Source organism: Sinohyriopsis cumingii, chromosome 6 (assembly GCF_028554795.1).
Source record: "Sinohyriopsis cumingii isolate HCF-2022 chromosome 6, ASM2855479v2, whole genome shotgun sequence".
In the NCBI taxonomy this organism is placed as follows: Eukaryota; Metazoa; Mollusca; class Bivalvia; order Unionida; family Unionidae; genus Sinohyriopsis; species Sinohyriopsis cumingii.
The window spans coordinates 73,601,438-73,623,956 of NC_142966.1; the positions used below are offsets into that span (position 1 = coordinate 73,601,438).

General features: G+C 33.5%; 1 long non-coding RNA gene across 1 annotated transcript; it reads left to right on the forward strand.

The window, feature by feature from the left end:
• Positions 1-15,390: 15,390 nt before the first annotated feature.
• LOC149797208 (uncharacterized) lies at positions 15,391-21,336 on the forward strand. The gene is made up of 2 exons (XR_016421502.1): positions 15,391-15,572; positions 19,086-21,336. It is a non-coding gene; the product is annotated as an uncharacterized LOC149797208 (long non-coding RNA).
• The last annotated feature ends 1,183 nt before the right edge of the window (positions 21,337-22,519 follow it).

Below are 22,519 nucleotides of genomic sequence, written 5' to 3' on the forward strand. Positions count from 1 at the left end.
AGACCTCGCATTAAGTTGCATTATCATTTAATACTATTTCAATTTAGGACGAGATCAAACTGAACATGACCTTGTAAGCGGCGTCTAGTGTGTACCTCGTCAGGATTAGAACCATTACATACAGTACCTGCAACGTGTTTTTAAATACGGGCAAAGATTAAATACCCAAACAAGACTACATTCGTGTACAACGCTACAGCACTAAACAGTATCAACTTGACAGTACAATAATCATAGCATAAGGGCCTGTACGGAAGCGTTATGCGTTAACAAGATTCGTGATTGACGCTCTAGTACAGCCAAGATCGTACAAAACGACACTAAAACGACCCGAAAACGCCAAGTGATAGTATGAAATCGGAAAGTTTGCATCAGAAAATGAAAGGTTTCAAACAGTATCTAAGAGAGCACTCACGACAAGAATATAATCAAACTTATATTTATACGATCAAAGCAGGAACACACATTCACGAACTATATATGTACAAAAGACCTTGCAAATAAGCTCTATATTTTTTCCAACACATTCATATTGGTAAACACAACTTTCACCATAGGAGTATTAGGACAATAAAACATACCAATGCACTTTATAACCCCTTCTTTACTGTTACACCGCGCCAGATACCATAACATACTTATTTCAATGCTATGAAATAGCCACCAGACCAAACTTAAACGTTTGAAACGAATAAGAAGACAAGAAAGATGTGAACTAATTTTATACGTTTGGGTACAAAGACACAATAACGTATTCCTCTATCAAGACCTATTTATGTCGCATCGTTTGGGTACAAAGACACAATAACGTATTCCTCTATCAAGACCTATTTATGTCGCATCGTTTGGGTACAAAGACACAATAACGTATTCCTCTATCAAGACCTATTTATGTCGCATCGTTTGGGTACAAAGACACAATAACGTATTCCTCTATCAAGACCTATTTATGTCGCATCGTTTGGGTACAAAGACACAATAACGTATTCCTCTATCAAGACCTATATATGTCACATCGTTTCCTTTTCTTTTGCATTCTAAACTATATCACTGTAAAACCACTCACCATAGTACGATGAAATTATTCCGCCTTTAATCGGATTACTTGGATAGCATTCTTCAATAACTGATTAGAAAATGGCAATTCGTAATAATTCGAGTTACGTTTTGTGAAAATTTGTCTATAAAGTGAACGTTGTTTTTATACCTCGTTTGTGATGTTGATTTAAAATTAGCCAAATAGATTTTCGAGGTAATTAATTGAAGCTGGTAGTAATTGTCACTAACATTTTTGACTAGATGAACTCACATATATACATAAATATTATAATCATCTACAAATACGTCTGGAAAGGTTTTGGACATGACTGTAGATTAAAAGTGTATTCAAAGATTTGCGTGAAAGAGCTATTGAACAAATAATTCATGCCAAAAATATACTTAATTCTAGCAGAAAACCCATTTCTTCGCCCTTGACGTGATTTGGAGGAATATAGGTATCGACCCTGCATTTTATATATATATATATATATATATATATATATATATATATATATATATATATATATATATATATATATATATATATATACTTGTACTTGTACTTGATTTAGCACAGTATATAACTCTTTTAAGTGAGCATGTTACCGACAGCAATGCTCAATAGTTCGATGTAACATGGATAGTAACTATAAGTATTCAGTCAATGTTTGATCAAGACGCTAGAGTTCTATAGTCCAGTGAGTGGACTGGTGTAAACAAGATCAGTTTAAAGACGAATAATATTGAAATAGGCAAATAAATGTTGTGTTACCTGTTGTGTATATGCCAGCATAAAAAATATCCTCATTTAAAATAAGGGATTTTTATCCAATAATATATATATATATATATATATATATATATATATATATATATATATATATATATATATATATATATATATATATATCACTTCAACTTAATAATTGTCAGATGTATTTGCTATGGATACAGGATGGAAAATATTAATGCTTAAACATTTGCCTCGAAACTTGTATTGCTGTCTTATGTGGATCGGTATCTGATCGTACCTATTCGAAATGTTCTACAATTATTGCAGACGGATCTGTTCGTATCACATATCAGTCATTTATAGACACCAACACTTATCATGGCTCTTGAAATGGGGTCAGTTCAGTTGGGTTTTCAGCTATTTATACCGAATATTGTCGCATTAAACCTTATGTTTGACAACATGTAAATGCAAGTAAAATATGAGAATATTGGATCCTGTCGCATTTTTAATATACAGTTCTTCATGGGCAGGTAATCGGTTGTTCCATTAACATCAACGAACTAAATTGTTGCAACTTTATTTATTCGAACTATTTGTTTTGGCCACGTGACTTGACCGCTTCTGGATTTGTCAGGTGCCTCTCGAATGATTCATATTTCGTTATTCCTCAACGCGTGAAATTTAGAAGAAAAAAGTACATGAATACATTTAAGATGATTCATTCCAAGAATTTGGTTTCCCTGTATCTGCACAGTTCTCAGTGAAATACATATAAATGTTCCTTGTAAAAAAATAAACATGTTAGATTGTTTTGACTCAGTAATCCTTGTCATTGCACCTTTAGTCATTAATCAAAGAATGTGAATTAAATCAGACTCATCCTTGTAATGTGCATACTAAATGAGTACAATGCAAATATAGTGCAAAACTGCTTTTTGTCCAAAAAGGCTGCAGTTTGTATTTTCCGATGACACTTGAACAACATATCAACCGATGTAAATATGATATATGCTAAAGTGAACATGTTAACTTGATTGGGGTAGATAGGACAAACGTTGCAGAAATGGCTTCTTTGCTTCTGACAGTAAAGTGATGTTTCAATTTTCGTGATATTTAAAACGATTTCTCTTACAACGTTTCCATTATTTTGCCTGAACATTTTCATACATAGATAGTTTCCGTCCTTACTACTCATTGTTTGTAGAAGAACTGACTATGCTATTCGGCCTATTCTTATTTTATGTTTTATTAAATTATATGAAACTATTAAAAGTTTTTATAATCATGACGTTGACTATTGTGTTTCTATAGTAATGAATTAGAAATTGTCCAGCACCTCATACATAATTAAGATAATCCTGTATCGCATTATTTTAACAATATTTTACGTTTTTATTACAAGACGTTTGTCAACATTCCCCTAGAAAGCAAATATTTACTGTTCCAGTTAAACAGGATATCATTGACAACAATGAACGGTTATTTACATTTGCTGAGAAAGTCAATAATAGAGTTTCAGCCTTACTTTAAAAGACCTTGGTTTCAAGAGGAACTTTCAGCAGTAATTGACAGATCAGCTCATTCAATATTGCAATCATAATTTAGAATCTATTTCACAGGATTTAGGTAAGGAAGATTAGACAAGTTCTGTGACGCAATCACTGACACCAAGACGACTGTATGAATAGGTGTCTTCACAATCAAGCCTAAAACAGACGTATGTTGATGTGTGGATTCTTTATAATAAATATAAGTGATGGACGAGCACAATGTTTCCATCATATAACGCAAAATGAGTTACCCTTAATAATGAATGTTAACATTTTACTTAACGATATGGAATTATAATGAATATATTCATTTAAATGTACTAATCAAGATATATAATGATAGCAATACATATGTTTCAAATTCAACTTCTATCCATGCAAGGCTTAAATGCAAAAAAGAAAAGAATCCTTTATATGAAATAAGTATAAGCTATTACATCTCGTATGCAATAACGACAAGGAATGCATAAAGTAAAGATAAATAAGATATCAAAGTCATGTGCAAGAATTACACTTTAGTTGTAGTTTAAAATAATTCTCAGACTATACAAATCAGATTACAAAACGTCAAAGGATACATACCTAAAATATGTGCATGATAATCTATATAATTTTTGTAATAATAACAACTTATGGATAATGATGAGTCCACCACAAGCACAAAATGGCCTCAAAAATTAGCGGGAAAAAGGCGAGATGCATCTCTGAGGGCGCAGATACACGTTTTCGTAATATCAATCAGTTAGGTATCAAGAGATTACACAAATGAAGAAATAGTAATAAATACAGAATATCATAGTTACGTACAAGAAGTACACGTTAGAGGTACTTCAAATCAAATATTGGATAATATGATCATATTATGCACAGTTAAAATGATACATATCTGAAAATATGTGTTTGATGATCTTTACAATCTTGACAATGAAAACAATGACGATGTCACCTCAAAAGCGTGAGATGCCTTCTCACTTGGGACGGAGAAAAGGAGAGACGTATCTCCGACTAGTCGAAACGCATGATCATGATTAAAGTCAATAATAGATTACACGTAGTCAAGTTTCAAAAGGTGAAAATGAAGGTCGGTTAATTACGTGTAAGTTCTTTATCTACCCATAGCTAGATATCTCTAGGATTAATAAATAAAACGACCGCAGTCTTTAACTGTGCAAATTGTTCTACGAAATGTATTTATAGGTTATTCGACATTTTTAATCCCAATGAGTATTATGAGTTCTGTTCTATCCATTAGCTGGGCTTTTTTATTTTATAGAATGGTTTAATAAGATAAAGACTTCAACAATTCTCTATTTCAAATAATAAATTGTCGGGTTTAAGTAAGAGAGAATACGTTTGCATGAACAATTTAAAAAGACCTAAATCTATGAATAACACTTGAGTATTGAAGACATTCTTGAATCAGCAAATACTATTAATAACCTAACTGTTTTACTCGGGTTCATTCGTTTTATGTGTTTCTTGCCAACACTTTATATATAATTAGGAAGCTAGGTGGTGTCGGGATACCAAAAAAGACATAACTTTGTTCGCAAAAATAAATCATAAATATGGGGCAAATTACATAAATTTTTATTTTCCCCGCTGCAAATATCCATTTAAATATGAGAAATGTGTCTAAAGAAATGTACTTACAAATAAAACAAACAGAAAAAACTATTTAGAAAATGAATAAACAAAATTCTGATTACAGTACTTTCAATACATGGTTTACTAAAATCATAGGGTGAATTTGAATATTGAAAAACAATGAGTGACACCAGTTACTCGTTGAACTACGCCGATAATATTATATGTCTCCCTCTTAGCATTAAAAGGAAGAAACTCAATTCCGGTAAGTTTTCGACACCGTACCTGTCTTGATATTTTACAAAAAATAACGTCATCATTACTTTCTTAGCGCAGATTCTACCATGGAGGATGTTGCGCACAAAGAGATAAAGAAGTGACCACTACAAGTCACCTTGCTCTGGCAAAATCAATGCCAGTTTTCAGTGGAGGCATTTATGTCTTTCAATGTCACCACTTGTTATACGATAGTCTATCGTACAAACCGGTAAACAAGTAACTTGAGGAGAAATAAAGTAACAAAATTACTCGATTCATACCTAAACACTTTAATCAAGCTCAGATCATTGTGTAAATAAAGTCTTCAGAAAGTTTTCAGTATTACCGAGGGATTGTGAATGTAAAGAGAATTTAATGTTCAGCCTCCAAATTATTTTATTTTAGACAGATTAACAGAATATCCTTCCAACATAGGATCTTGCTTATGTTTGTCTTGTCAGAATAAACATATCAATGCCCATTTGATTAGGTAATAACTGCTTTAGAATCTCGGCATTTTGATTACAATTTACTTTCCCCGTATGAGTGAACAACGTACAATTTTCAGAAATTTCAACTTATCTAATGAGAAGAACGTATTGAAAGTTACATGCTTCATGACTGCAGGGATAGTTTAATTTGTATAAATAATTTTTAGTCTGCCACGTTTCACATTTTCCACATTCTACACCTCATGGGCGGCCGCTGATGACGCCATCGCATGCGATAAATATAAAACTAAACCAGTTTATTAAAGACAAAGGTATGTTTATTCAAAATGTTTAAAACAAATTTTAAGAGAAAGAAAATAAAGTTTGAGGCCACTGCAGAGATATGCAGTCCCATTTCCTTAGTTCATTCTTTTTGTTCTTAATTACATTTATCACTATTTTCAGTCTCCCATGAAACAGAGAGAAAATGAGCAGCATATACCATATTTACACAGTCAAATATACTTTGGAACTACTGGCATAAAGCAAATATAATTTCAATGAAACTATCTCGGTTTGTCATGAGTATCCATTGATAAATAGAACCAAACTAAATATCAACACATTTGCGGTCTAAAAAGCATCGCTTAGGCTCATCAAGACATGCTTGAAACAATGCAATTCCCCGAAAAGATAATGTGTGCTCTATGGAACTCTCTTTTAATTTGTTAACATTGTGCAAATGTTATTGGTTAATCTACTTTTTGCTTTTCCAAATAAAAGTTATAGGTGATAGTAGTAGCGAGATCTTTGTTTGTATACATGACGTAAAATTATCAAGATCGCTTGCTGTACCTGCAGAGAATAAAACAAAAACAGAGGAGAGTCAAAATGTTAGCGTTTTCTCCAATAACTTTGTAACTTTCTTGGTATGTAAATCTGTTGAATCAGGAAATCAGCGTGGTTGATTTACACAATATGCCAATAAGAAATGACATCGAGGTACGACGCAATATCCTGCGTATGTAGTATTGTCAATGAAATGCTTCAGTCTAGTTGCCATAATTTCAAAATATTTTTAGTTTGGTTTTTGTTGTTTGTTTTTAACATTTGAGAATATTAGTCCTGAAGAAAAAAATATACGCATATTATCCTCATCTTGATATATATATATATATATATATATATATATATATATATATATATATATATATATATATATATATATATATATATATATGTGTGTGTGTGTGTGTGTGTGTGTGTGTCTATCTATCTATCTATCTTTCTATCTATCTATCAGGTACATACTGAATGACATAGCTTCATAGTTTCTAAACATTGTTCCTCAGGGTAAATTCTAGTTCAATTTTAGATACCTACTCAAACATTATTGTTGGCATTGGGCTTGCGATGTTTATTTAAATGGGTCTTTAGTGTGTATAAACAAAGCATGATTATGTAAACACTTGCAGTCTTTTCTGTACCCGACAACACTGGATCTTCTCAAGATGCATACGAAAATAATGTGTGCATGGTGCGCATGTTACAATGATGTAGAGTCACACACGATTTATATGATTACATTTACTTTAACGATGTTTAGGTTATCAGACTATTACACACATGTTTGAAAAACTCGTCTTGAACGCTTCATGCAGTCTGTTCTGCAGTGGGCACCAATATTCTTCGCATACTAAACATACTGCACATTGACATGATTAAGATGTTTTTAAAAATATGTTAGCAACGGCTCTCACCGTAATACACACTGTGCATAGACATGAGGACAATTTGAACTTGAAATAATGCCAAAATGGAGCGATAGCTACATTAAAGGTTCCTACACTGAGTTATGGCTTTCACACAGAAGGCCTTCTACATTGTTGCATATTTCTCATTGACCGCACCATAATACATAGAGTGTAAAATGAGAACGGATATAAGGCTTTATAATAAGTCTGCCAATGGTACCCACCATAATAAATACAATGTGTAATTAAACAAGGATCTCAATCTTGACGCAATGCTCAAAGTGGAGTGATAGCTACATTAATTGTCCATACCTTAAACAAACACATGGCGTAACACAAAGGAAGACTGGTACGTTGTTACCTTCGAACTCACGTACTATATTGTGCATTTTATTGTCATTAATCTTTGTAGCAAATCAAAATGTGGGGCCAGATAATTAAAACATCAAACCACTTTAATTGACATTTGTTCTCACCTTAGCGTCACAGAGTGACTTCTAGTTTGCTCGTGGTCATTTCTAGCTAAATGTTTGGTCCATGTATTTCTGGGGTAGATGATTTCGGAAGAAAAACGTTTAAATCCTACACTGGTTAACATGTGCAGTAAATCTAATGTAACCGGCAGTTGTAAAAGAAATTTCAATAATACAACTCTGAAGGGCTCATCTCTATCTGTCTCTCTCGCTCTCTGTCTGCTGTCTGTCTGTATGTCTGTCTCTCTCTCTTTATATATATATATATATATATATATATATATATATATATATATATATATATATATATATATATATATATAGTAAAAATAACGTTACACATTTCCTTTGTCGTCTTACAAACTATTCGTTCCCTTTCGGAATCACATACGCATACATTTCAATGTATTGTAATCAATATCAGTTACGATTCTGGATGGATATTATTCTGAATGAAGCTACAAAACGTTTAGTCACCAAGATTAACCAGAATGCAAGAAGTCTGAAATGTTTCGGTGAGTAATTTAAATGTATTTTGTATGTGGCTGAGACAAGACAAAATAATATAAAACTCCTGGAGTCATTTTAACGCTTTGTGTTCTTTCAGCACTAATGATGTGCTTTACCCATGTTAACGGTGATTGGGGTTTGGTGAAATTCAGTCACTTTATTATGGCGGCCCTTTTTAAGCATGTGCAAGCACTAGATGCTTTTGGGACCCCAAGTTTAACAGTGTTTATGGTACTCCAGTTTCAACTTTGTGTGTCTGGGATGATGGGACCCCAATTTCCAGTTTGAATGCATTTTTCTTTTTGTTTCTTAAATTATAGCTTATGTTGAAGCAGATACCTATAACGGTGATCAAAGAAAAATAATTTTCAAGAAAGGCCCAGGATGGTGACCACAAAAAATTCACAAATACTGACTACAATTCCACAAGCCCCGGATTCAGTTAAATGCCTCTGTCTAGTGCGGCTATTTACACATTATCAACACAAATCAACTGTTGAAAACACAAGTGTGTGCATATTATTGTCAGTTAATATATTTAATGGCTAAAACGATACTGAAAAACATAGGTCAATTAACTAATTGGAAGTTTCAATTCTGCGTGTCGAATATATTACATGCAGGTGGTCTTCTATTTCGAAAAACATAGTATACAAAGGAATAATATATACCAATATGTTTTTTGGCCGTATGTGCCCAGAATTGTACCGCACCCACCCCCACCATTTTGCTGGCATGCTTCACAAAGAAAACTCCGGCAACAAAAAGTTCTGAATCTTTTTGTGCTTAGTTTGGTTCCTAAATCACCTAAAAAACTTAATCACACTTGAACACTATTCCAACAACTGAAATGTTCATGATATATATATATATATATATATATATATATATATATATATATATATATATATATATATGTGTGTGTGTGTGTGTGCGTGTGTGTAACAAATGTTGCCGCATTTCACAAACTAGTCAATATTCTTTAATACAGACAGATGTGTCCCTTAAAGTTTGATGTAGACATTTGGGCATTGTAATGATAATTTAAGAACTTGTTATATGTGATGAGGTGGCTAGTATTCTTTTAATCTCCCATTCACCTCTTGGGTATTAGTAATTTGACTTGATGGCTTTGTTTTAGTAGGTAGATTAGACAGATTTTTGCTATGATTGTTGGGCTGTTTAAAAAATCGGAAGATGTTGCTTTTTCTAAGTTGCATTTTCTGTTACTTTACTTTAGTATCCATGCAACATCTACAGGTGGACTCGTGTGCAGATTTGTGCAATGTACGAGTGACATTGGAGGCGTACAATTCTTACCATAGGCTTTGTCTCTTTGCAACCAGAAATGTTGACAATTGTTAATAGATTAAATATCACTATGGAGACGGAAAGGACTTGTACTGGCGGAATAAGGTAGCGCATTCATATGTATCTTATCCCCATTCCAGCGAATCTTTGAGAAATATATATAAGGTAATTTCTTTACATCATTTTTCTCTATGATCCCTTGCTACAATTATGGCATTTTAATAAAGTCGTGTATTCAAGTTTATGACCACAAGACCATATATAAGTCTGAGGGTCATTGTCCTCAAACATTTGTTGAATTAGAACATTGGTACAGTATATTAATACATAAGTTGTAAAGTTGGTGGTTCCTATCAGGCTTTGGATAATTATGGAATACATATGTAGAGATGCTTCCAGGGCGCGCTATCATGTGATTCGCGCAGAATTCACGCACTTTGAAACCGGTGATGCGCAAGAACTCCCGCAAATTAGTTGAAAGTCGCGCATATAAAAATGTAATCTGCGCCTCAATATGCAAAATGTTTTTTTCTTTTTTTCATAAATTTAGAAACAAGAATCTAAAGATAAGTTCAAAAGTAAGGATAATTTTTATCACCATACCTATTCCATTCCAAAGTTTGCAGATTTAATTTAATACAAAAGGATACTAGAAAATTTTTCTAATTATTTATTACGAAAGTGTGATCGATTTTCAGAAAGTGATATATGGCTTGGCGGGACGTAAATCACAGATTATTTTCAACATCAGGTTAGTGGTGGCGGGAATGTGGAAAGTGATTGGGAGAATATAGAATGTAATGGAGTTTCTCACGAAATGGAGGAAGATATTTCAATACCAGATCATGTTGAGTTAGATGTACCGCTCAGAAACAATAAACACATTGATGCTTAATCAAATGAGGGGACATCGTTTGAAGATTTTGTTTTCGAGAGTGTCGTAACAGAGTGGAGAAAGAAGGAGAGGGTATGTTCCCCCCTCCCCTTTTTCTTTTACTTCCCTTTGTTTTGGTGAGAAGGTGGGGAATCTAGCCTTATGATGGAATCCTGTAAGCATCTATGCATATGTACCTTTGAAACCAGAAGACATAATTAACTTGTCCCAAAACAAGATACATATTGTTCAAGACAGATGCCAAACGCATAATTCACCTACAACATAAATGGATTAAATTGGTAAACAAAAATTGTGACTGATATGCTACAACGAAAAGATACTCTTTTGATGTTGGCACTTTCAGCTTGGTGTATGAGTTTTCATCACTGTAATATTAATAACATAAAATATGAGCCATTGAAATGACTATAGATGAAAATAATAGTACTAATCAAAAGAGTTGCTTTACACAAAACTAAGAACTTACAGTCATTCTATTATAATCCTTCTTTGCATGACACGTTAATTTTTTTCAGAAAAATATAGTCTAACCCCCACCCTTATGGCCAGACCGATAGGTTTTTACTTGAAAATTGCCAAACCTAGTTTAGGTTAGTATGAGTTAACCAGTAGATGCAAATTACTGGTGAAGTTTTGTGAATGTTGACTCAGTTGTCTGCTTTGATGTGGAAATGCGTGTTCAATTGCAAATTGATCATGGAAGTCCATGGCATTGTGTGCTTTGTGTAATAAGCTAGCAGTTTCAGATCAGAGGAAACTGGGCGAGTATGACTTTTTCTTGCATATCGGAAGAAGAAAAAAATAACCCCCCGTCACATTAAAACATAATATAATCCTGAACAATTATTGATAGCTTCATGGCATGAAGACAGATTGTGAGAAACTTACTGTCAGCTGCATATCCCCTGTCCCTCCAGATGCAGCTGGTGGATCCAAACCCATATTTGAGACTTATCTGTCTTCCAGGCAATCACAGTCAAATGTCTTAAGGACCGATACGAATGATTGTTTAGAATCACGTTTGTGCAATGCGTTAGTCCTTTTCTACATTAATTTCTTTTACACTTTTCATCACAGAACTACACATAGAGCATCTCCAGAAGCAATCACGAAACATTTGACTTTGAGGGGTTTTGTTTCTTTCTGTGTTGTACTTCTTGAGTTTTTAAGCATACCTTGCCAGTTTAAGTTTTGAGTTTATTTTTTTGCTGACGTTCTGCTTAGGAAAGATACAAATGGATTGTAGTATGCATGTTTCTAACTGAAATTATTTTATATACAGAGGTGACCTACAATTTTATTTTTGGCAAGGGTGTATAGTTGGTTCCAACAGAGCTGCAGAAATAAGATCACGAAATAAATTTCCTCCATGCCCTTCCACACGACCTGAAAGATTATTGAAAGATGTCATGAAATGGAGATTGTGAAATGTATTGTTTCCATAGTCATTTTAGTGGCTTAGATTCGTGCTTTTGTTCAGACTGCATATTTTCCCATACTTTTTTAAAATGATTCTTCCATCTCAATATTTTTAAAATTTTATTTTGTTTTGTAACAAAGCTTTGTTTTGCTAGATGCTCATATTGTGCCTTTTTGTCACTGTCCGTACAGTTTTTGCAATAGAAAAGGTCGCTGTCTAAAAAGAAAGGAAACCACAATTAAACTGACTCTTGAGAACCACTTTTGGTTGTAATTTATGAACATAGTTCAAGTAAAGGTTTCGTTATTTCAGCTGTTAACAAAATTTGCTATTCTTTGATAAAATGTCCCTATTTTGCCATATCTTTTCTCTATTTGGTTTTAAAACAGCCCTATTTTATCCCTTTTATTTTGCAAAAAGGTTGCTGGAAAGACTGTTTATGCACATTAAGAATGTCTTATTTGATCTCCAAGAGAATACTTTCCATCAAAAAATGTTGGTAATCTGATTTACTGACTCCAAGTAGCTGATCAGTAGGATGCAAGTTTTGAAATGAGTACGAGTTTGAGCATGATGATGGTTTATAATCTCGAGGCCTAATGACAAATTTGCATTCTGTCTCATCTATATTAACTCTTATACATAACATTGTGAATTTCATTAATATTTCATGTTATTATTTTGAATGATCATATCTGATAAGCACTCTACAATGGCGGTACCGTTTTAGTTGAGGGTGACGTTTCCTATTCTCAGATGATGACTTGGATAAAGATATTAACTTGGACCCTTTTTTATTTAAACTCCAGTCAAAGCATTTTTCATATGATATTCATATTTTCAACAAAACATATCTGTTTCTAAATTTAATTGAATAAGAGTTTGATTCTCTATTCAAATTGTTAGTAAAGTTGGATATAATGATCACATTTCCCTTCAAAACATGACATCATATATTTTGTCCACATACTTGGCTAGCTGATTTATTTGGGTCTCTTTGCGTTAAATTGCTCGTGTTTGTATGTATGTTTATATATGTTTTTGTGGGTTTTTTATTTTTTATTGTTTGTTTTTTATGTGTTGTCTAATGCTGTAAAACACAGAGGTTTTAAAGATTATGCGCTATAAAAAGTCCTCATTATTATTAGCAGATTTATGTCTGAACCGTTTGGTCATGCTGTGTGACCTGCTGGGTTCTCTGCTGCTACTTACCGGAGAGTTATCTTCTGACTTCAGGGTGAGGGGAGTTCAGTAGTTCAATATTTAAAACACTAAGTCATTTTAGCAAGCAACTGTTTATATCCAGAAAAACACATACTAAAGTTCTGTCAACCTATCCAAGTTTTACACTACAGTTTAGCTACATGGTTTCTTGATACAGTTGTTCACTCTCATAATACCTGTCACTCCATTATATCTATTAGGTATTCTACCTCTTCTATTAGGTCCCCATCTTGTATATTTCTATATCTTGTAAGCCTTTTTATGAACTTTCTCTATTAAGTTACCATTTTCTATCTCAGATCTGACTATTCTCTATCGGGCATCCATATATATATATATATATATATATATATATATATATATATATATATATATATATATATATATATATATATATATATATATATATATATATCATATACCAACACTCCCTTCCCCTACATACATAATATAATTGGCTAACCCTTGCTAAAAGAAGGACAGACCCTTTGACCAAATGACAAACATAATTATATCTGACCCAGTTTCTTAGATTTGTCATGATGCTGGCCCATTTCCCAGATTTGTCATAGCTTCCTGAATCAAACAAACCTTTCCAAATTCTCACGTCGAAATTGTTCGATAGAAACCCGACAATGGTAACTGAATAATGTGCTTTTCCTGTCCACTCAAATTTGTATATTGTAATTTTTCCCACACTAAAGTTTTTTCGGTCATACCTATTAGTTTATGTTAAAGGTATTTGAATCATTTTCCAATTGGCAGCTTTCAATGTGACATTAAGCATTCAGCAATATACTCGTGGCAATACCTTAAATTTGACCACTGATACTTTACAAGATGTATATTGCAAATTACTTTGGTGACATTTACTTGCTTTAGCAGCTTAAATAATCAGTACAGACAGCCACAGAGGAATTAGTATGCCATTGTACTTAAATGACAAGCATGAGTAGCCACATACACATATGCACATATGAACATATGCACGCGACTTTAAATGACCAGTACAGAGAGCCAAACAGACATTAGTATGCCCATCAATTTAGATAATGAGAATGAGAAACAAGCTGACGTTTTAAAAATCTTTATTTTGGCCTGATATGCATAGCTTTTGGGGGATGATAATTTCATTTTTTTCTTGAGGGCTATACACTAAGTGTTGGGTTACTCATGGCTATTTTTCCATGTAAACGCTTGTGTAGTAATGCTGTCTTAGCTGTTTTTGCTCTTTGAATAAATGCATGCGAACAGTTGGTTAAACACTTAACAAGACACCAACTTTATGTCTGATATGTCGTAGGAGTCACACGAAGAGTAATTGATGTACAAGGTGATGGTGATGACATGATTGGCCTTCTTAGTTATACTAATGATGGACAAAAAACCAGTTCCAAAAAGCAAACATGGCAAAGTCTTGACATTAAAGTGCATATACTTGGAATGCAGGTGAAATACCAACCAGATGTTGACAGAATTAGTTGTAGTTAAATGTTATTATAGGGTCTTGATAAAACCTGTTGAAACTGGAAATTGCAACAACTAATTCACTAGTACTTAATTGTTATTACCTTGATGATTCTAAACATTTTTGCAGATTCAATATAAACTGCAAATTAATTTGTTTTTTTTTTTTACTGTCTTGGTGAAGATACTTAGCCTCAAGTTTAGAGCTTTTTTAGGTCTGATTTTGGTGTCCTTTTTTGCTCTGATTACGCCTACGAATTGTAATCATATTCATGTTCAGTAGGAAAACATAATCATGATTATATGAATGTACAATTTGCAGCTGTCCATTATTGTCATATCAGTTGTTACCATATAGGACAAATGTAAGAAATGTCCTATTGATTTAAAATCCAAGAGAGGATTTGTGTCCTGTACTCCTATAATTCCAAAAAATAATTGTTATGTCCAACCAGCTGCATATATGCCCATACAAGTTACGCTAGGTGGATTATCCATTTTTCGTAAAATGTTCTTTGGTTTGTGCAAATGTTAAGTGGATGTGGATTGGGTGTGTGTGAGGTTGACTTCGACAATAGTCGGTTCATTTACATCATATTTTTAGTATCGATTGGTATTTATATTTTAAAGTATCACAAGATCAAGATCTAATACTTTCTTGTATATGAACTTCTTATTCTCATTTTCTATCGTTATACAACCAGAAAGACTCTGCTAGAAACAGTGAAAAACAGCCACAGATAATACTTCCAGCAGGTACTGAACACAAGAGGGTAGAAGATAAATGATTAAAAGATGACAGGCCAGGTGACAACTCTGACACAGATATAAATGGTACGGGATGCCTTTTAAAACCTGAAATGAAGTTAAAATGAGGGGAATATAGGCATCATTTTGTTTCCACATGCACAGGTATGTCTGTTCAGGAATATTATACAATTATTTATACAACATTTCGTGTGTCACCGCAGCCTTCCATTTACTGTTGAGGGATCATTTATTGTTAACTTGTCCATGCCTCGATATTGAATTCATTTTCTTTAAATAGCTTTTGAAAAACAACCAATATTAAGCAAATTTGTTTGGGAGTTTTAGGATAATAACTAGGTCAAGTTCTAATATAAATATTTTAATAATATATTTTAGTAATATTTTTGGTTCATGTTTGACTTCAAATATATAAAAATAGCTCAGTTTCCAATGGAAAACTTTTGAAAAACTTCAACAAATTTAGTCAGGTTTGGTATGGAGTTTTAGTTCTGAAATATCAGTCAAGTTCTATTATCATCAAAATATTTTATTTGGAAGGTTCAGTCTGTTTAGTGGAAGTGAAACACTCTTCTTTTTGTGTCATTTGTCCATCATTTTAATCACAGGGTGTTTAATCAACCGATCCTATAAAGATTATCAATTTTTACTTGCATTTGAAGTAACGCCACCCCTAGGCGTTGTCCTTGTGTCGTGTTATGTATACTTAATTTAATTGTTTGTCTGTTAGTTTTATTTGTTTTTAATTCCATTACATGCTATTGTAATGTAACATTGTTTACTGGATTTGACATTGTCCAGAATTGAAACATTGTTACTAGTTTCTGACCTTCAAAATCAGTAACAGTTTTGGTAAACAACCTTTATTTATTTTTTGTATTATCTTTCTCGGAGAAAGAATAGTAAGTTGAGTCAAGGTCATACCTGGACTACGTGTCATTAAGTTTGTGTCAATTGGTAAACAAACTATTTTTCCAGAAGGAATAACTTTTGACCCGCATCCGGGAATATGTGTTGCGTCCTATTTAGGTGTATAACTGATGTTGTGAAGAAAAAAAATGCTATTAGTCGTGCTTTAACATCTGACACGTTAAGTTATATTATGTTGTGACCAGTTTGGTCTAAATTTTATTTTCGTCAAATTATAGAATTGAAGTGATTATTTTCTCTGGAAATACAAAAGTGTTTCGATACTTTTTGGAGAAAGACATTTACTGGAATTTATACGGAATTCAAAACTGTAATAACATTTTCTGTGTTTCTTCAAAAGACTGTTGACATATCAATACAACGCTGACTATTACTGACACCATCGCCTTCCACCTTGAATTTCATCTGGATTTGAACTGAGATTTACTCAGAACTTTTCATTGAAAGGACTTGGTTTTTTTAATTCTTTGATTATTTATGGATTTAAGTTGTAAAACTGTAAGTTCTTTTTTCTTATTTTTTACTTTATATTCTGGGAAATAATTATTTGTTAATTTTTGTACAAAGCTTGTTGTCTTCACTCTTTTATTTAATTTATTTTAAGAGCATAAACTCGTAACACATGAATCTGACTTAGACCTGTGTAATAAAACGTACTTACAAGAGATTGGCTTCCTGTATCCTGAGAAGGCTCAAGCACCTGCTGGTTAGTTACAAAATCCTTCCCTAGCTTCCTTGTAAAATGTGTTTGGATTGAGTGGATGTTAAGTAGAAGGGGAGGATATAAGAAGACCTGGACAATTCAATGCTTGTTATTTATCTCAGTTTCCGTTGAAAATAATACTATTGTTATTTTTTTATAATGAGACCATCACCTAATATTTCATCGGATGTGAACTTTCTGTACTGATGATTTCAGTTTAACCGAGTTGGATCAAGTGACAACTTTGTGTACAAATATGAATGGTGAAGGACACTTTTTAGCACCTAAATTGAAATTTATGCATTAGACACGAAACATTCTTGTACATTATTAACCCTCAGAATTCGGCCAGCCCTTGCAGGTCATGTTTATATTCAGACAGATTTGGCGTGGTTTATCACGAGGCATATATTATTTGGTTTGTCCTTCTGTCAGTGATCTTATGGGGGAGATATGAAAAGTGACCTAATTTTGTTTTCACACAATTAAGTCTTCTTGATGAATGTTGTAAAATGATTTTTAATATTCTTCTGTCAACACTGTGTGCTTTTATTCTGTGGAGAGGAATATTCTTAAGCAAAGACTTCCCTCAAAGTTTCTTAGAACAGTGTAGCAAAAATCCTTAAAATCCAGGAGCATAAGTGGATGTGATTCTTGGATCCTGACATAGATCCTAGAACTGGTAAGATAACAGAGCTTTCCAGTTTAAAATTTCTAAATAAGAATATAAATTTTAATGTTTTTCCCCTCTAGCAGTTCTTTCAGATTCAACATTTTCTTCCTTCTGTGCTAGTAAATTCATAACTGTTTCAGAAGGTAATTATTGTTCCTTTTTAAGCTTCTAATCTAAAATGTGGCACATAGTTAACTTGATTTTTTCTTAATTTTCGATAGACAGTGATGCGGTGATCATACATGGTTCCCTTCAGATGATGGTCGAGGCAGTGACATTGTTGAGATTTGTGTAGAGTTTCCACCTCTAAAACTTTATAAAATACAATTTGATAGGTAATAATATACAGCTGCCATCATTTCCTCTCCTTACCCCAGATAACTAGCCAGGAAGGTTTTTAAAAGCTATTTTATGTTTTCTCAGAGTTAAGACAAATGTTAGTCATTCTGATTAGTTGCCATCAAGTTCTGCGTGTGAACACATGGTTAGGTGTTTAGGTTAAAGTTATTTCAGTTGTCATAGTTTGCAAACCCTTCAAGCGGTTATTAATTATTTCAGTTATGGATTGAGTGTCAAAAGGCATTTATATGGTGACCCATGTACGGATTCTTTTCCTGGGGACAAGAGTAAGATAACTTGAAAAGTTTGCTAATTTTTCATTTTTTGTTTTGCTATCATAATGCCCAAACTCTTTTGAGGGATTGCGTTTGTTTGTGACTTTAGCAAAATTAGATTGCAACCATTCAGATGCCCACACAACTTCGGGCTAATGGTTATGCATCAGGGGTAGTGTATTTTCTCCTGGATCAAAGCTTAAAAGCTGTTTATAACCTCAACCCTGCAACTCTATGTACAATTACTGGTATGATTTGACTTCACACTTGGACCTTTCAAAGGCCCTTGGGGTAAATGACCAAACCCTTGAGTTATAGCTTGCAATTATTATTAACTCCCACTGTTGAACTATGTACATGTATACATTTGATAGGTATGTGGTGAATTTGAACGTGCTTTCATAGGACAAGGTGAATGCCATTTATAATCTTTGGTACGTTTGTGGGTTAAAGTTTTACAAATAAAAAGTCTCATGGTTCATGATGGCTTCTGAGCAGGCAACACATCTACTTTGTCACAATTCTTGTTGTACAAATGTATCTTAGACAAGTTAGTTTCAAAATAATCTCCAAACGAAGTTAAATATCAGAATCACAGTATGGTACAATAAAATCATGATAATACAGCCTCATATTCCAAATGTTATCAATGTCAGAACTGTAAGCCAAAAATTTCTCCAGTATTATACCAACATTAAAATACACGCTGATACTGATATTAGTTTATCGTTTTGCAGGAATGTACACATGTAAGGAGCGGGAGGTTCCTAAAAGCTGTGAATAACCATCTCATTTAAAGTATTCAGTTGACTTTTAAAGCAAAGAGATGGTTTATGATGACTCAGGCGATGACAATAGTACCATAATCAGTGGTATTGGATTCTCCAATCAATGCAGTGAAGGGCAGTCTCATTTAAAATATCTGGTTGATGTTCATAGCAAAGAGATGGTTAGTGATGACACAGATGATGACCGTAGTATCATAATCAGTGGTATGGGATTCTTCAATCAATGCAGTGAAGAGCAGTCTCATTTACAATATCCAGTTGATCTCAGAGCAAAGACTTAGTTGAAGACAATTCAGATGATGACTGTAGTTCAATAATCAATAGTAAGGGATTATCTAACCAAGCAAAATCGTAATTCAGACCACAAATGCTGATGAAATGGGGGAAAAAGCCTGCATGCAATTTCTGTTATAAGTTAGTAGGGACAATGCACGTCATTATGAATCATGTCATTCAGATGAACAGGATGTTGTAAGCATACTTTCACTTCCAAACAATTCACAGGAGCTTAGACGAGGTTGGAAAATGCTGTTCAATGAAGATGACTTTAAACATAACTTTGATTGATATCACAAAAAGTAAAGGAGTGTTGATTCCTAAATGTAGAACATCAAATTGTGCTTTGTCTGGCAGAAAACGTGATGCATTTTAGCTTGTTCCTTTCCTTTCTTGCAAAGGATTATATTACAGAAAGAATCTGTATTGCATTACCAAATCTTCAGAGAGTATAAAGAAGAAAAGAAAAAGTGATGTGAAGGAAGGGAAAGTGTTGGTTTCTATTCCTGAAGATACGGCGGAAACATTTTACTCTAATATGATAAACAGAATGAAAAATGATGAAATTTTCATTAAAAAAATAGTAAAAAGAATGACCTTCTAATTATTAACTTTGACCAGCACCTTTGCGGCAAAATGGATATTGAAGAGCACAAAGCAAATTTTGTTTCAAACAAAATGCGGGAACTTGATCAATTTTTGAAAGGGGTGAAGAAAATGGTAGGTCATAAAATTTTGGAAGAATGACTTGATTCGAGTCAGTTTGAATCAGTCATAAAGTGTGCAAAAAATGGCACAATATAGTGGAAAAACTAATGCATATAGAAAACCTAGTGATGCATTGAAGCTTGGATATTCTCTGAGAAAATATGCCCAACAACTTTGAAGTAAGGGACTGAAAGAGTAAAATCAGCTAAAAGTGGAGAAAGGAAATACATTTATCCAGTTGTATAAAAGTAATTGGGGTGATCTTGTTTCATGTACAGCTCGTCAAAGTCTGGAAGGCAAGAAATTTAATCCCATTTTGTGGAGATGTGAAGAAACTTTATGATCGTGTAAAGAAAACTAGTGCAGACCTCAGAGAGGAAATCAAGAGCAATTCAGATGTTTAGGCTAATTTAGCCAAAGTAACCCTATGTGAAATTAATCTAATCTTTTTAACAGAAAAGGGGAGAATAAGTGAAAAGAATGAAAGTGTCAGAGTTTGAAAAATCAGGTGTTGTATCATGCACACAACTTAATGAAAAGGTCTGGACATCATTATTCGACATAGAACATAGGTTTTGTGATAGACTGATGAGAGTTCAAGTGAGGGGTAAATTTGGAATAAGAGTTGCCATCCTTTTCGCACCAAACATGATTGAAAATATAAGAACTCTTCTCAAATATAGAAAGGCAGCAAATGTTGACCAGCCTGACTACTTGTTTGCAGCGCCAGGTAATGCCCAACATCCTTACAGAGGTCCAAATGTATTACGAGAACTATGTACTAACTGCAACCTTGAGTATCCGGATACAGAAACATGGACAGGACTTAGCATGTAGCAACCATCATTTCACAGATTATGGAAATTACCGCTAGTATGCAAGATTAGCTTGCTGGATTTCTGGGCCATGATATACGCATTCATATAAACTTTTACCTATTGCCTTTGTCAGTCGTGCATCAATAAAAGGTGGCCTGAGTTCTCCTGAAGGCCAGCTTAAAAGAAGACTTAAAAGAATTGGAAAACAGTCTAAACGAGTGGAGAATTAAAACTGGTGGTGGGTAAAATTTTAATTCTTCTTGCAATGAGGCAAAAGGGGTTTACAGTGTGACACTCTGTTTTGTCTGCTGTAATGTGAATGTTCATCTGTCAAATCCTGTTTGTTACTTCTATGGAGTCCATATTCGGATCAGATTTTCGTCCGATATGTTATGAGAGTTTATTTCATCCAAGTCCAGGACAAGTCAAGTAATGAGCAAGATCCATGCATAATAATGAGGTGATCTTGCACCTGATTAAGTGATTTTATTACACTCTGCAAGCCATATTCCTGCAGATATTTTTGTGGCATGTCATAATTCATTATGGTTGTTGTGAAGGCTAATGTTGGATTGTAGAACATCAATCTTCTTACTGGACTTTTGTTTAAAGTTTCACCTTAGTCTTATCAACGTAAATTCTTTGTTATCTCAGATATCAACGTTTGTTCAGTTCTTGAATTTAGAAAGATATGTACCAGCAGTATGCCAGTTGCAGTATGAACAAAGAGACACACCCACACCAAGCCTAAAGCTAAGCGAAGACCATGCTAATAAATAAGATCCATACTTGTTAATGATATAAACTTTGATCCGTATGGTTAAAGTTGTTGTCACTCCGGATGCCATATTTGTGACCTGATTTGAGCTGACTTGGAATACATGCATATATTATCAAACGCATGGACTGTACAAGTAATAAGCGAGAGCCAGGAATAGTTATAGGCAATCTTGATATGTGTGGTTTTCGCTCATTATCAAACTCATCTGAGTTCCTGATGATATCAATGCATTTTTCAAGTCTCTTCAAAATGAGATTAGAAATGTGGATTCAAGAGTGGTAACAAACTTAGCCATCAAAAGTATGATGACCTCCTTCACGCAAATGGATCTCAGTCATTACCAAATTCGTTTGAGACCTCAAGGATGGAAGCATATTCCAAGTCTGATCATAACTAAATCTGAAATCTGGATTACAGAGTGGTAACAATGAGCTCACCAATCAACTGCTTGATCACTTCATTAAAATACGCTGATCTTCCTCATTGTCATCGAACGTAAGATAGATTTTCCAAAATAGACTTATATTAGATCCGAAATACAAACTACAGAATGGTAACAAGCAATCATTGATGAGCCGACTCACAATTCACGATGCGTAAATGAACTTTCCTCACATTATCGGTAATATTAGCATTTTAAACATAGTCAATAAACGTTTCATCAAGCAAACTCAATAAGATGGTCCCATAGCAAGTATATGTTATGATCCCAAACTATGCCTTCACGGTTGAAAGCAAAATTAAAATTGTTGCCTATTTTCATATACTTTTTTGACAATTCAGAATGAGGTTGGTAAAGA